This window comes from Piliocolobus tephrosceles, chromosome 6 (genome assembly GCF_002776525.5).
Source record: "Piliocolobus tephrosceles isolate RC106 chromosome 6, ASM277652v3, whole genome shotgun sequence".
NCBI lineage: Eukaryota > Metazoa > Chordata > Mammalia > Primates > Cercopithecidae > Piliocolobus > Piliocolobus tephrosceles.
The window spans coordinates 127286247-127302448 of NC_045439.1; positions in this window are offsets into that span (position 1 = coordinate 127286247).

The following is a 16202-nucleotide window of genomic DNA, read 5'->3' on the forward strand; positions in this document are numbered from 1 at the left end:
GCCGTCCATCAAGAGCCCTCAACACAAGAGTTATAAATAGAAATAAACTATGAAAATTAGAAAAAAAAACGTAGAGGGGTATGTTTTAGTATACTATTAGATGTGACTGACTACCTTGAAACCTGATTTTTTTTCATGGGAAGAAACAGTGCTTGAATTCTGCATGCCCCCCTTGCATCTAGCACCTTTTGGTGGGAGTGGAGGGAGGGTGTCATGGAGAACGATGAGGAGATAGTGGAGGGGAGAGGGAAACTTGCATTGTGAAATAGCATTTGAAGAGCACTTACCACTTGGCAGGAGTGTCGATTTCTATTTGATACCCCTAGAATCCTATGAAATGGGTATGTTACTAACCTTGGTTTTCAGAAACTGAAGCTTAGATGGGTTTAGTCACTGGGCCACAACCCTACTCACTGTTGTCTACTTCATCCTTGTGTTCATATTAGCCAAAGGCCTTAGGGCATCAAGGTGCAGGGAGCTTCTTGTAGCTAATGAAACAGTTATATGACTGGGCATGGTGGCTCACGCCTATAATCCCACCAGCCGAGGTGGGTGGATCACCTGAGGTTAGGAGTTCGAGACCAGCCTTACCAATGTGGTGAAACCCTGTCTCTACTAAAAATATAAAAAATTAGCTGGGCGTGGTGGCATATGCCTGTAATCCCAGCTCCGTGGGAGGCTGAGGCAAGAGAATTGTTTGAATGTGGGAGGTGGAGGTTGCAGTGAGCCAAGATCATGCCATTGCACTCCAGCCTGGGCAACAAAGAGCAAAACTACATCTCAAAAAAAAAAAAAAAGTTACGTGGAGTAATAATACAGTGAAAATCACGTTACAGATCTAGGGCATTAAGCATTTCAGAAAGGTGGACTGAGCTTGCTGGGGAAAGCGGGTCTTGGCCCTTTCTGAAAAAATGAGAAATTGGGGGCAGAGGTGCAAATGCCAAAAGCTGAGGGCCCTGGAGAAGGGACTGGGCCAGAGCCATAAAAACCATGCTTCAATCCTAGGCCGTACACTCACCTTGTCCACCAGCAGAGGCTGCTGTGGAGCTCACGGTGTGTCCTGGCAGTTTGCAGGAGTTTGGGACGGACACTGGAAGCTGTCAAGTGTTAGATAATGTGTGAAGCACCCCATCCTAATCATGGAGCAACATGAGTAAATCCTGGGGCAGAACACACACGAGTCTTCAATTGGAATGCCTAGGAGATGGAGTTGTGCCTTGGCCAAATGTTTGAGGAGAAAAGACTTGAACGGCCACATTTGGATCCCATCCCCGCCTGGATCCCATCCTCCTCAGGGACTCCACTCTGCGCCCCCTTCCTCTCCTCTCCCTTCATGCCATCTCCACTGGCTGCTCCTCATCAGATAGGTAACATGTCAAGTCTGTCTCTTCTTGGAAAGAGCACTTAAAAGGTGGTTTATAAACAACAGGCATTTGTTTTTGGAGGCTAGAAGTCCAGGATCAGGGTGCAGGCATGGCCGGGTTCTGGTGTGACCTTCTTCCAGGCTGCAGAGGGCCAACTTTTCGTTGTGTCTGTCAGATGCGCGGCCCTAGGTGCCTCTGAGTAGGCGTTCCTCACCCTACCCCTTAGGGACGTGGAAGGTGCTACTACTGGGTTCATCCCATGACAAACACCAGTGGAATTTTGGTCTCACTATATTTGACTTGACATGACCTGACAACACATTTCCTACATGCCCCTCTGCAGCCCTCCCTTCTTCCTTCTAGAACACTCTACATACTGGGTTTTAGCTCCCATGACCGCTTGCACCTCTCTGCTTTGCCAATTGTGCCATGGTCTCTAGTCTTGAAAAAGTGTTCTGTGTTCCCTAATTTCTCTTCCTGCATTTGCTGTTAAATGCATTCTGCTGAAGCTGCTCTTCAGGTCACCTTTGGCAGGGAGTGACGGGTCGCCTTGGTCCTCACCTGAAGTTAGCATCCTTTGTGGTCCTTGAGCACTCCTCAAGAAACACTTCCCTCGGCTTCCAAAACGCCGAGTTGGCCTGGTTTTCTCCTGTTTCTGGCCACTCCTCATTCTCTTTTGCTGCTTTTTCTCACCTTCCTGAAACCCCGGGGTGCCCAGAGCTATCTTTAGACCTGTTCTCTTGGCCACATTTGTCCTCAGTCTCATACAGTGGCTGAGGGGATCTCCTTCCCTCCCCCTTTCTCCCCTGACTCTAAGGGGAAGAAGTCAGTTTGGGGTGACTGCTGTGTGTGCCCAGAGCATCCAGTCTTCCTCTGGCACAACTGTCACATTTTGTTGTAATTGTGTCTTTTCCTCCAAGACAAAAGGAGTTGTCTCTTTGGTGTGTGGATGCATCCCTGGCAACTAGAACAAGGCCTGACATAAGCTCCTACCTCATGGAGTTAGAAAAGGCAAGAAAGAAACCATCACTAATGCCACGTGGTGAAAGTGGCATTGTGGATACCACACATGTACAAACGCATCTTCTAGTGATTCTGTAGACAGGTAATTGTGACTTATGATAAAATATCAGTGTCTCATACCCCAATTCAAATGCTCTGTTTCGAAGAACTCACAGAAAACTATGGGCTCTGGGAAACTAAAGGCTCAGAATGGGCCTGGGGGTGCCGAGGATGCTGTGGACAGTGTAAACACAGGCCCCGCCCTGAGGTCCTTGAGGTCTGCGGGGGAAGACGAGCATTGCATGGTCATAGAAGTAGATGATGAGAGCTGATGAAGGCCCACAGATGGGAAATACACATTCCAGTAAGAAATGATCTGACTTATGGAGACCTAACTTAGGTTTATTCTGTAGCTAGATTCCACTTCTATGGAAGTAGGGGTTGGAAATTGTACGAAATAATTTAAAGATGAAACAACCTTTTCCTCTGTCTTAGCTGCTATAACAGTACCACAGATTGGGTGGTTTATAAACAACAGGCATTTGTTTTTGGAGGCTGGAAGTCTAGGATCAGGGTGCAGGCATGGCTGGGTTCTGGTGAGGCCTTCTTCCAGGCTGCAGACAGCCAACTTTTCGTTGTGTCTTCACGTGGTGGAGAGAGCTCTGGGGCCTCCATTATAGGAGCACTAATTCCATCATGACCTAGTTAACCTCCAAAGGTACCCCCCCCAATACCATCACCTTGGGGGTGAGGATTTCAACATGCTAATTTGTGGGGGGACACATACATTCAATCTGTAACAACCACAAACCAGGAGTCTAGTGTTCAGTATTAGTACCAGCTCCTAACACTCCTGAGTAGCTATGTCTGTCTTGGGGTCTACGTGGTCCTTTGCAGGTTCTGAGGAAACTTCACTGGCCCCTTGCTGCCTTCAGCATCCTGAGAGGGGGTCATCCAATGCCACCAGACCAGCTTTAGGAGTGCATGTCTGCAGATGTTGATGCAGGGTAAGCCCCCTTCTCTTTGAAGCAGCTATTCCAAGCCTCCACTCGGAGCACTTCAGGCTTCTCTTTGTCATCATTCCAAACAATGACAAACCCTGTAATAAGAAGTGCTTGTCATCAAACAATGCAAGAGACGTGCACTTGCCAGGGTGATCTCTGATTTGGAAGACGGTCAGCTCAGTGTTTCTAGCATCTGGACTGCTCTGAACATGACTTCAAACAACCATTTATCGCTAAGATTCTGCTGGGCTGGCTCAGTTGGTCTTGGCCGCACTCATGCTTGTGGTCAGCTGGTAGCTGGCAGGGCCCAGTGGCCTCCCTCACATCTGCCAGCTGGCTGGTGGTAAGCTGGGCGACAGGTGACTGGCCTATGTATTTCTCCATCTGCAGCAGGCTAACCCGGATTTGTTCACATGGCGGTTCATTTCCAAGAACAGTGTGCCCAAGTGTTTCAAGTTGCTGCTTGCTCCACATTTTGCTACCATCCCATGGGTCAAAGCAATTCATAAGGCCAGTCCCAATGCAAAGGCTGGAGGAAGGCACTGCCTCTCGGTTGGAGGAGCTGTCGAGTCACATTGCAAAGGTGTAGATGCAGGGAGGGGAAGAAACTGGCCATTTGCAGTAGAAGTGAGTCTTCCAGGTCATACAGCCTTAGTATACATCTTTGTGTCTGTGAAACTTCTCCCCATCTGGATAAAGACTGCCGCAACTTGATCTTTGAGGACCATCCCCAAAATTTATAAGCAAGAGAATTACCCAGCAAATGTGAAGACTCCTGCTCTGACCAGTACACTCCACCTGAATCCCAAAAGAGCCTAGAAAATGGCCTGTAGCAGTCAGGAGTCAGCCGGAATGGCATGCTCAAATTGGGTAGCTGAGGAGCGTTTAGTAAAGGAGCTGTTTGCCAGGGTGCAGACAGGGTTAGGCATGATACAATCTGGGCGGCTAGCAACATCAGGGAGCCTTTCATGTCCCCAAACCTGCGAGCAGTTACCAGGACTTGGGGAGTGGGCTGCCTGACAGAGACCAGCCTTCAATAGAAACAGCCAGCTCTCAGTGACCCAGTGAGGACTACAATAAATGACCTTAGTCTCCTCCCACCCACCAGCCTTCTGCTTGTGCCTGCCATTGACTGAGCCCAGCTGAAGGCGTGAGTGAGCCTCTGGCGATGGCTTAATATCTCCTTTTTTTTTTTTTTTTTTAAGATGGAGTCTCACTCTGTGACCCAGGCTGAGTGCAGTGGCATGGTGTCGGCTCACTGCAACCTCCGCCTCCCGGGTTCAAGCCACTCTCCTGCTTCAGCCTCTTGAGTACCTGGGATTACAGGCATGCACCACCACGCCCAGCTAATTTTTGTATTTTTAGTAGAGACAGGGTTTCGTCTTGTTGGCCAGGGTGGTCGCACTCCTGACCTCAGGTGATCCTCCCGCCTCGGCCTCCCAAAATGCTGAGATTACAGGAATGAGCCACTGTGCCTGGCTTTAATATCTGCTAAGCTCATTAACCAATGCCTTCACTCAAGGTGACTGTTAGGGGTTGAGTTGTGTCCCTCAAAATGTGCTGAGGTCCTGCCCCCAGTACCTGTGAATATGCCCTTATTTGGAAATAAAATCTCAGCAGATATAATCCAGTTAAGATGAGGTCTGCTGAGTTAGGGTGGGCCCTGAGCCAATGTGATTAGTGTATGAGTTCACTAGGGCTGCCATAACAAAATGTCACAGACTGGGTGGCTTCAACCACAGACATTTACTCTCTCACAGTTCTGGAGGCTGGAAGTTGGAGGAGGTACTGCAGGGCTTTCCTCCAAGGCCTCAATTCTTGACTTGCAAATGGCCACCCTCCTGCTGCCTGGTCACAGGGTCTTTTCTTTGTCACAGTTACCCCTCCTTCCTCTCTGTGTCCTAATCTCTTCTTACAAGTACATCAGTCGTATCAGATTAGGGCCCACTCTAATGGGCTCTTCTTAATTACTTCTTTAAAGACTGTCACCAAATATAGTCACATTCTGGAGTACTGAGTGTTAAGGGTCCAACATATGAATTTTAGAGGGGACAATTCAGCTCATAACAATTGGTGTCCTTATAAAAGAAAAGAAGAGGCCAGGTTTGGTGGCTCAAGCCTGTAATCTCAGCACTTTGGGAGGCTGATGTGGGCAGATCACTTGAAGTCAGGAGTTCAAGACTAGCCTGGCCAAAATGGCGAGACCCCGTCTCTACTAAAAATACAAAAATTAGTCGGACCTGGTGGCGTGCACCTGTAGTCCCAGCCTCCCAACTGGGAAGCTGAGAGAAGAATCACTTGAACCCAGGAGGCAGAGGTTGCAGTGAGCCGAGATCCCGCCATTGTACTCTGTTCAGCCTGGGTGACAGAGCGAGACTGTCTAAATAAATAAAAGAGATAGACACTGAAGGTGACCACATGAAGGCCTAGGTGACACAGCGAGACTCTGTCTAAATAAATAAATAAGACACAGACACTGAAAGAAGGTGACCACGTGAAATGAAGCCCACGGCAGTGACTGGTATGACACAGCCACAAGCCAAGGAAAGCCTGGGGCCATCAGAAGCTGAAAGAGGCAAGGAAGGATCCTCCCCTCGAGGCCAGGAGGGAGCATGGCCCTGCTGACACCTTAAGTTTGGCCTCAGAAACTGTGAGAGAAGCAATGTCTGTAGTTATAAGCCACCCGTTTTGTGGTCATTTGTTCTAGCAGCCACAGGAAGTGAAAACAGTGGCCTTTGGCAAGCACAGTTGAACTGTCGGAATTTCCCTCACATGTGACGAGATGTGGTCCCAAGGCTCAGGGCACCCGCAGGTTGCACGGATGTACCACGTGTAGCTTGCTTAGCACCCCTCCCCAACAATGCTCCCCAGAGATGGCCCAGAGGGCATTCCTTCATCACAGCATAAAGTAAGTGCTGGTGGGGGAACCAGGACTCTTCAGCAGCACGGGAGGAAGGCCGGCTCGAGGGCAGTGGGGATGTACCGTGCTGGATGAGGTCTGTTTGCTCCTCCACATCTACTGTCCACCCAGTTCCTGCCCCAGGAAGCTGACCTGTATAAGCTGCAGGGAGCCCTTCTATGCAGTCCATTCAGGCCTTCTCCTGGAGTGCTCTCCCTAGGCCACCTTGACTGCAGGCATAGGTAACTTTCTCAATGGATATGACCACCCCAGGTGTTCTAGCCAGCACAGTAAACCCTGAATTCCTTTTCCTGAAGTTGGGCTCTAGCAAGCCTTAGGATCCATTCTCCTCCTCCTGACATCCTTGGAGTCTGTGGCCGCGATTCTTCCCAGACTCCTGCCACAGGGATGGATGAAGTCATACCACATTTTCAGTGATGGCTGGGTACATTGAGCCTTGTACTTTTCGATCTGGGATTTTCTGGAATCACACTCTTTCCATTGCCTGGAGGTTGTGAGGGGCGATGAGAGTGATGCCTGCCGGAGCAGCAGCAGCTGGAGAGACAACTGTCCAGTGCCTTAAGTGAAAGCTGTTTCTGCAGGAGGAAGCAGGCAGGGGGCTGAGATGAAGGGAGTTGGAGGCTCAGCATTTTCAGTTCTCAGCCTCCTCTGTGTCGAACCATATTTCAGGGTCCCACTCCTTTCCCATCAGTGCCCTTAGCATTAGAGACCTGACAGGGGTCAGCATTTCATTGGCAATGCTGCTCTGCAGCCCTTAAAGCCAGGCCTGGCCTGGGCTTCAGCCACTTCCTGCAACTACAGGGGATGGGGGAATTCCAGCAGGGCTGGAATTCACTGTATTCACTTCCTGTGGCTGCTAGAACAAATGACCACAAACTGGGTGGCTTATAACTACAGACATTGCTTCTCCCACAGTTTCTGAGGCCAAACTTAAGGTGTCAGCAGGGCCATGCTCCTTCCTGGCCTTGACGGGAGGATCCTTCCTTGCCTCTTTAGTTTCTGGTGGCCCCAGGCTTTCCTTGGCTTGTGGCTGCGTCACTCATCTCTGCCATGGGCTTCACATGATCACTTTTCAGTGTCTGTGTCTCTTCTCTTATTATTATTTATTTATTTACTTATTTATTTGAGACAGAGTCTCGCTCTGTCACCCAGGCCGGAGTGCAGTGGTCGTATCTCAGCTCACTGCAACCTCTGCCTCCTGGGTACAAGCGATTCTCCTTCCTCAGCCTCCCAATTAGGAGGCTGGGACTATAGGCACATGCCACCACGTCCAGCTAATTTTTGTATTTTTAGTAGAGACAGGGTCTCGCCATGTTGGCCAGGCTGGTCTTGAACTCCTGACCTCAATTTTCTTCTGTGTTCCGCATCAGATCCTAGGTAACTTGAATGTGTCCGTTTCCCTGTACACACTCAAGGCCCATCAGAAGCAGCCAGGTGACCCCACCTTCTTCATAGTCATCCTCGTTGCCATTGTGCCTGCTACACAGCCATTTGGCCTCCACTACCTTGCTCTGCTCTCATCCACTTTCCTAGGCCATGGGTACTTTGAATGCCCATGATGTCCCTGCCTGCCATGGAGTAAGTACCAGAGTCCTGTTGCTCATTCCTTAAATAGCTGAGCGATCCTGTCCCCAGTCCCATTTTAAGAGTATGTCTCCCAAGACACATTGTTAGTCACTGGGAAAATGCAAATTAAAAACCACAATGAGATACCACTACGAACTTATTGGAAAAGCTAGGCTGGGTGCAGTGGTGGTTCATGCCTGTAATCCCAGCACTTTGGGAGGTTCAGGATGGTGGATCACTTGAGGTCAGGAGTTTGAGACCAGCCTGGCCAACATGGCAAAACCCCGTCTCTACTAAAAAGAGAAAAAAAAAAATTAGCTGGGCGTGGTGGTGCCCACATGTAATCCACTTGGGAGGCTGAGGCATGAGAATCGCTTAAACCAGAGAGGTGGAGGTTGCAGTGAGCTGAGATCATGCCACTGACTCCAGCCTGAATGACAGAGTGATACTGCCAAAAAAAAAAAAAAAAAAAGCTAAAATTAGAAAGACTGTTCCAAGTGTTAATGAGGATGTGGATGAACTGGAACTCACACGCTCCTGGTAGCAACAGAAAATGGAAAACAGTTTGGCAGTACCATAAAAAGTGACAGCCATTCCACCCATAAATACCTCAGGGAAATAAAAGCATCTGTCCATACCAAGATTGGCACATGAATGTTCCCAGCTACTTTATATGTAGTAGCCCAAATTGAAATCAATGCAAATGCTCATCAACAGGTGAATGGATGGATAAATCGTGGTATGTTCAAAGAATGGAACGCTATTCAGCAACAAAATGGAATGAACTACTGATGCATGCCACGTGGATGGATTTCAAAATAGTTACACCATGTGAAAGAAGCCAGGCCAGAAGAACAACAACAACAAACAAACAAAAAACACTACATACTATATGATTCCATTTCTACAAAAATCTAGAAAACGCACATTAATCTATAGTGACGGAGTGCAGATCAGTGGTTGCCTGAGGTGGAGGTGGGGAACAGGGAGAGGAGGAGGAAATGGTGGTTCAATAAAACTTTTCAGGGTAATAGACAAATCTGCTGTCTTGGTGGTGATGGCGTCTGTGATACTGTGAAACATATATTTGGTTTTCAACTCTGTTTGCTGGAATACAACTCCTAAAATCCTCAGAATCTTCAAGTGATGTCCTCTCCTATGCTAATGAGTTGACTGGTGGCTGTTAGCCCGCTAGGTCACCCAAGACAGCTTTTCTGCAGGCCCTTGCTGCTGAAGTCTGAGCAAAAGCCCGCTAGGTAGCTTCAGAATGGGGCTGGTACCAGAAAGACCAAGGCAGGATTAGAGGGCTGGGACTTTCAGCCCTATCCCCCAACCTCAGGGAGGGGAGAGGGGCTGAAGGTTTAGTTGATCACCAATGGCCAATGATGTAGTCAATCATGCCTATGTAATGAAGCTCCCATAAAAACCCAAGAGGACTGATTTGGGGAGATTTCAGACAGCTGAACATTTGGAAGCTTACAGGGAACTGAACAACACCTCATCCATGTGCCAGGAGGGTGGTGCATCCCAACTCCACCAGGACAGAGGCTCTTGTCCTCAGGACCCTTCCAGACCTCTCCCTATGTATCTCTTTATCTGGCTGTTTATCCGTGTCCTTCAAAATATCCTTTGTAATGAACTGGTAAACAAGTTTCCCTGAGTACTGTGAGCCACTCTAGCAAATTCACTGAACCAAAGAGGGGTTGTGGGAACCCCAGTTCATAGTCACAAGGTCCAAAGGCCCAGATTTATACATGCCTGAGTGTGGACAGGAGCCACCTTGGGCACTGAGCCCTCAACCTGTATCTGATGCGATCTCCAGGTAGATGGTGTCAAAATTGAATTGGAGGACACCTAGCTGATGTTGGCTAAAGAATTGATTGGTTGCTTCTTGGCGGGGAAAACACAACCCCCAACACGTTTGATCAGAGAAGCCTTCTGTGTTGATTGTTGTGGTATGAAAGCAGCGGAAAAACACAGATGAGTTGGTTTTTTCACACATGGTGTCACAGGTGTATATACCAACACTTAAATTGTACATTTTAAACGTGCAGTTTATCATATATCAAATATTGCACTCATATGTGAGACCTTTTTTCTCATGGAGATAGAGAATGGAATGGTGATTACCAGGGAGTATAAAGAGGGAATGATTAATGGGTACAAAAGTAGAGCTAGATTAGAGGAATATGATCTCGTGTTCAGTAGCAAAATAGGGTGACTTTAGTTAATAATTTATTGTGTATTTCAAAGTAACTAGAAGAGTAGAATTGGAATGTCCCTAACACAAAGAAATGATATATGTTTGAGGTGACCAGTTACCCTGATTTGATCATTACACATTGTAGGTTTGTATCAAATTATCACATGTACCCATAAATATATATGACTATTCCCTATCCACAAAAATTTTCAAAATACAGAAAAGGTGGCAGTTTTAGGAGAATTGCAAAGAAAACAGAAGTCTCAAAGAGGTCAGCAGCCCCTTGTGGGGAGGAAGAGGAGCTCACTCCCTTTACATTGGTGTTGGGGGGCTAATGAAAGCCCGATGATGTAAGCAACCTCTCTGACCTTTAACCCTGGCCCCTCCTCCCACTGCCCCAGATTCTATGCCCACCAGCCCCCATGGGACATCAAGATTTGCTAGGCTTAGGGAAGGCACTCTGATAACCTTTTGCATTGTGAGCATGTTTGATGCTGTTGGAGGCAGTATGCCTAAGACTATCCCAGAAAACTCCGGATTTTGTACAGCCACATAGTGCTTATTTGCTCAGACTTCAGCAGCAAGGGCCTGCAGAAAAGCTGTCTTGGGTGACCTCCTCTGCAGCTTGAGATACCCAGGCAGATGCAGGAAGACAAAAGCTTCTCAGCAATAACTTACGCTGGCTGATAGTTTGCATCCGTTGGGAGAAAACTGACCCATTTCTCACATGAAAGCAGAGACCTGTGGCTCTCAAACCACTCTGGGTATAAGAATCATCATGGGTGCTTGCGAAACCTACCTACTTCCCTCAGAGTTTAAGGGGAGTTTCCAGCTGGCAGCTTTTAATTCAATTTCTCTCATGTTACAATGTCACCAGCTGGAGAACCACAAATCCAGAACCAGGGTATCACCTTGGAAAATGCTGGAATAGGTGACAATTAGAAGTAGGTTATTATTAACCATAAAGTAAAATGACCATTGTTCTTTAAGTCCAAGATTAAAGAAATCCTCACTTCGCAGGAGTTAGCTGTATACCACAAGAGGGTGCCATTGTCGCAAAGTTGTAGCACTGCCCTTCCAGCCCTTTGTTATATTCAATATGATATCCAAGGAAATTTTGAAAAATTATTTTTCTATGTTAAAAGGTTAAGAAAAGACATGACACAATGCTCTAATATTACGGAAGGTCAGAGAATAAAGTACAAGGAGGAACGCATATAAAACAAGGGAAATAAGGCTGTGTGCTGTGGCTCGCGAACCTGTAATCCCAACACTCCAGGAGGCCAAGGCAGGAAGATCACTTGATCAGCCTGGGCAACATAGTGAGACCCCATAAAAAAAAAAAAAAAGTCAGGCCTGTAGTCGTAGCTACTTGGGAGGCTGAGGTAAGAGGATGGCTTGGGCCTGGGAGGACAAGGTTGCAGTGAGCCAGGATTACTCCATTACACTCCAGACTGGGTGATAGAGTGAGACCCTGTCTTTAAAAAAAAAATCATGGCTGGGTGCAGTGGCTCACGCCTGTAATCCCAGCACTTTGGGAGGCCAAGGCAGGTGGATCACCTAAGGTCAGGAGTTTGAGACCAGCCTGGCCGACATGGTGAAAACCTGTCTCTACCAAAAATACAAAATTAGGCAGGCGTGGTGGCAGGCACCTATAATCTCAGCTACTTGGGAGGCTGAAGCAGGAGAATCGCTTGAACCCGGGAGGCGGAGGTTGCAGTGAGCCAAGATCATGCCTTCGCACTCCAGCCTGGGCAACAAGAACAAACCTTCGTCTAAAAAAAAAAAAGGGCCGGGCATGGTGGCTCACGCCTATAATCCCAGCACTTTGGGAGGCCATTGTGGGCAGATCATGAGGTCAAGAGATCGAGACCATTCTAGCTAACATGGTGAAACCCCGTCTCTAGTAAAAATACAAAAATTAGCTGGGCGTGGTGGTGCACATCTGTAGTCCCAGCTACTAGGGAGGCTGAGGCAGGAGAATCGCTTGAACTGGGAAGCGGAGGTTGCAGTGAGTTGAGATCGCACCACTGCACTCCAGTGTGGCGACAGAGCGAGACTCTGTCTCAAAGAAACAAAAAAATGCACACACTTCAACTGCCCTCATTTTCCCCACTCCCCATTAGGCCATCACTTTTATTTCTTGTGCATCCCTCTAGCGTTTTGTTATAAAAACACTAGCAAACTTCTTTCTGCTTTCTGTTTTGTGCCATATGGAACTGTTTCCATTTCAGTAGAGAGAGCACCTCCTTGCTGTGGTTTACAGCTGCACAATAGTTCATTCTCTGACGGGTGTGCCTTTGTGTATTTATCCATTTCCCTATACATGAACACTGGGGTCTAATCTTTTACTATCACAAACAATGTCGCAGAGAATAATCTCGTTCAAGTGTCATTTTGTACTGGTATGGTTGGAGGACAAATTCTCAGAAGTAGGACTGTGGGGTCAAAAGGAAATGCACTTGTAATTTATAATGTTGACAGTGAGCCACGATCACTCCGCTGCACTCCAGCCTGGGTGACAGAGTGACACCCTGTCTTTAAAAAAATGAAAATAAAAATTAACACTTATATTCAGACAAAACTGCCCTCCCAATGGGTTTGTATGACTTTGCTCTCCCGCCAGCATGTTGGGAAAGCCTCTATTTCCACAGACTCCTCCAAGGGAATATACATACAGTGATTATTTTGAATTCTTAGAGAGGCCTTAATTGCCAAGTTTGGAAACAACATTTATCATCCATGAGGTGTGCATTAAGAGTATTTATGGCCGGGCGCGGCGGCTCAAGCCTGTAATCCCAGCACTTTGGGAGGCCGAGACAGGTGGATCACGAGGTCAGGAGATCAAGACCATCCTGGCTAACACGGTGAAACCCCATCTCTACTAAAAAACACAAAAAACTAGCCAGGCAAGGTGGCAGCCCTGTAGTCCCAGCTACTCAGGAGGCTGAGGAAAGAGAATGGTGTAAAACCGGGAGGCGGAGCTTACAGTGAGCTGAGATCTGGCCACTGCACTCCAGCCTGGGCAACAGAGAGAGACTCTGTCTCAAAAAAAAAAAAAAAAGAAGAGTATTTATGACCCTAGCATGGGCTTGATAGCATAATAACAGGGTGTGTGAAGGATCAATGACCTGGGGCCATTTAGCCATGGGTATTATGGTGACAGTGTTTTCTCTTGCATTGTACTTTCAGGTGTTTGTAGATCCCTATTTCTGCTGCCTCAATTTGTAGCTTAAACCTTCTTCTGCAGTGTGAATGTTTTTCCCAGTTTTATGCTTCATTAGGCCTCCGGTGGGAATAGAGTCTGAGCTGCACATCTGGCCCCAGCTGTGCTGAGCCCTCAGGTGGCCATGCTGCTGCTCAGCTGTCCAGTGCCTGGGTTCCAACAGGGGGTTCCCTCCTGTAGATGGGAGCTTTGTCTTTGAGCAAACTTCCCAGCTGTGGAAACTCTGGCACCACTTTAAAGATCAATGCATTTATTGGCAAGGGATGGGAAAGGCAAATTCCTCTACACAAGGATTCAGTCTTATACCAGAAGTCAATTGTCCTCAGCCTCTGCAGTGAGGTTATCTCCTAAAGAACATTCAGGCTGTTTCCCAGTAGTGCCTGTGCTGGCGGCATCCAACACTTTTTAGTTAGGAAGATCACATCCCATCTGGCCGGTCCACAGAGTTGTATTAAATTGAAATTTCTTCCATGTCTCTGTCATACACATGAACGCTCACACACACACACATACTTGTGTGAGAAGCGCTCACACTGACTCAGTGTCTGATGGAAACAGTGTACACAGCTGATAAGCAGATCCTGGCAGCACAAGGCACTGAAGGACATTCCAGAACCCCAAGGGTTGGACAGGCCAGTGTCTGAAGCCAGAACATAAGCCCTGCTCACTTGTCCTTTCCTGCATCTGACTGGAAATGCTACAAGCAGAAGGAAATATTGAGCAAAATTAATGACCTAATGAGGATCTTGCTTGTAAGTTTAATAGCAGCATTAGTAATGAAGCAGCATTTTATTGGGTTAACAGAAGTTAAGTGGCAATATTAGTAAAGTGGTCATTATAGATTTTCTTCCTTGCAGGCAGTGAACAGAACCTTCTGAAAGGATGGATTATTATAACTCCTCAGCATTCACTGTTTCTTAAAACAGGCCTTTCTGAAAGTTTATATATATATACACACATACACACACACACACACACATATATACACACACACACACACACACACATATATATATAAATTACACTTTTTCCAGGGACCCCTGTTTGAGGCATGAGTGGAGAGGCTTCATCTTTAAAGAAGCCCTTACAGGGAACTCTGTCGGTTGTTTGAGGCTTGCTGCCAACAAACAATTGAGGTATTTACCAAGGGTTTCCAAGAAATTGCTGCAAATTATATGAAATGTTATACTGGTAACAGACGTTCAATGTATTAGCAACAGAAAAAAAATGTAAAGTGTGTGGGAACAAAGTTGCAATCTGTGAGAAAATGTTCAGTAAGGTAGGTGGCGATGAATTTTAATGATGTGTCATAAAGAGTCACACTCATGAATACAGAAGGGAAGGGAAGTGAAGTGATCTGGGACTTTTGAACAAATTTCTGAATACTGGTCTGGAATCACTATGGAGGACCCTTTAATGTGATCCAGCAGAAAGACTCATTTGGAGACAGAGCCGGACTCCCGGAGCCCCTCCAGGTGGAACTCACTCCGCCCATAGCTGAGACTCGGTCCCACACTCCTGATCCCTGATCCATCACAGCCCACCTCTTGGGCCAGTCCTGTGCCATTGGGAGTTTCATGGAATAACTACAGTTAAGGGCTTCTCTTACAAGTGTTCCTGGTAACAGTTAATACCTCCCCTTCTTTTATGATGAGAAAAATGGTCAATGATTCCCTCAACAGAGGACGGTAACACAGTGAAATCAAGAAACCCAGAATCATGAAAAGTCTTTCCTCAGTTCACTGCAGTGAAATCCCTATAAATGCGAATCACCCTGCCTTCTCCTTACCTTTAAAAATAAATTAGGATGAGGGGGCTTTAGGATGAGGAGCAGCCTTGGCCCCCAGGGGGCTTTGGGGAAGGATGATGTGTGTGCACTGGGGGCAGATATTCCAGACCCTCGTTGTCCTCCCTGGCTCCTTGCTGGTATTGACTAGTGGGGCAGGGCTTGGGACAGGCCTTCATACTGGGGGTACCAGTCCTATCCAGGTGTTTAGGCCTTTGGCTGTCACTGAAGTTGCTGATTCCAGGTATTTGCTACTGGCTGTGAAATCCCCACTTAGGATAGTCTCCTGAGCCAGGCCCCTTGCTGGGACACTTTTGGATTCCTCCCCAGGAGAACTGCCTCAGCTCAACAATCCAGCTGCTCCTTCCAGCTGTGCTAGAGTTTGCCTTCCTGCTCCCAGGCTGCATGCTGGAATTGGTCCCTGCCCCTGGCAAACTTCTATAGGACCTCAGTTTCTCTCTTCTCCTTCCAAACCTCTCTTGGCCTGGCATATCCCTCTTCTCCCAGAGGGATTTCCCTTATGTCTTACTCTCCTTCTCCAGGGAATTGTAAGCCTTCAGGCTCAGCCTTTACGAAGGGTATCCTTTCCACATTACCAAAGACCCCCACTGAGCCTGCAGGTGAGACAGGTGAGGCTGTCTAGGAACTGAGGGACAACTAGGAACCAGGATATTGAGGAGGACAAAATATTTGGCATCCTCAAAATATTATTCCCATCATATATATATATATACATACATATATATATATATTTTTTTTTTTGAGATGGAGTTTCGCTCTTGTCGCCCAGGCTGGAGTGCCATGGCACAATCTCGGCTCACGGCAACCTCCGCCTCCGGGTTCAAGCGATTCTTCTGCCTCAACCTCTCAAGTAGCTGGGATTACAGGCATGCATCACCATGCCCGGTTAATTTTGTGTTTTTAGTAGAGACAGGGTTTCTCCATGTTGGTCAGGCTGGTTTCGAACTCCTGACCTCAGGTGATCCACCCGCCTCAGCCTCCCAAAGTGCTGGGTTTACAGGCGTGAGCCACCGTACCTGGCCAACTTTTCACTGGACACTAGTTTAGAAGAAAACTAGGTTAGTCTAAAGCAGGTTAGGAAATACTGAAATCATTGAATATGCCACAAAA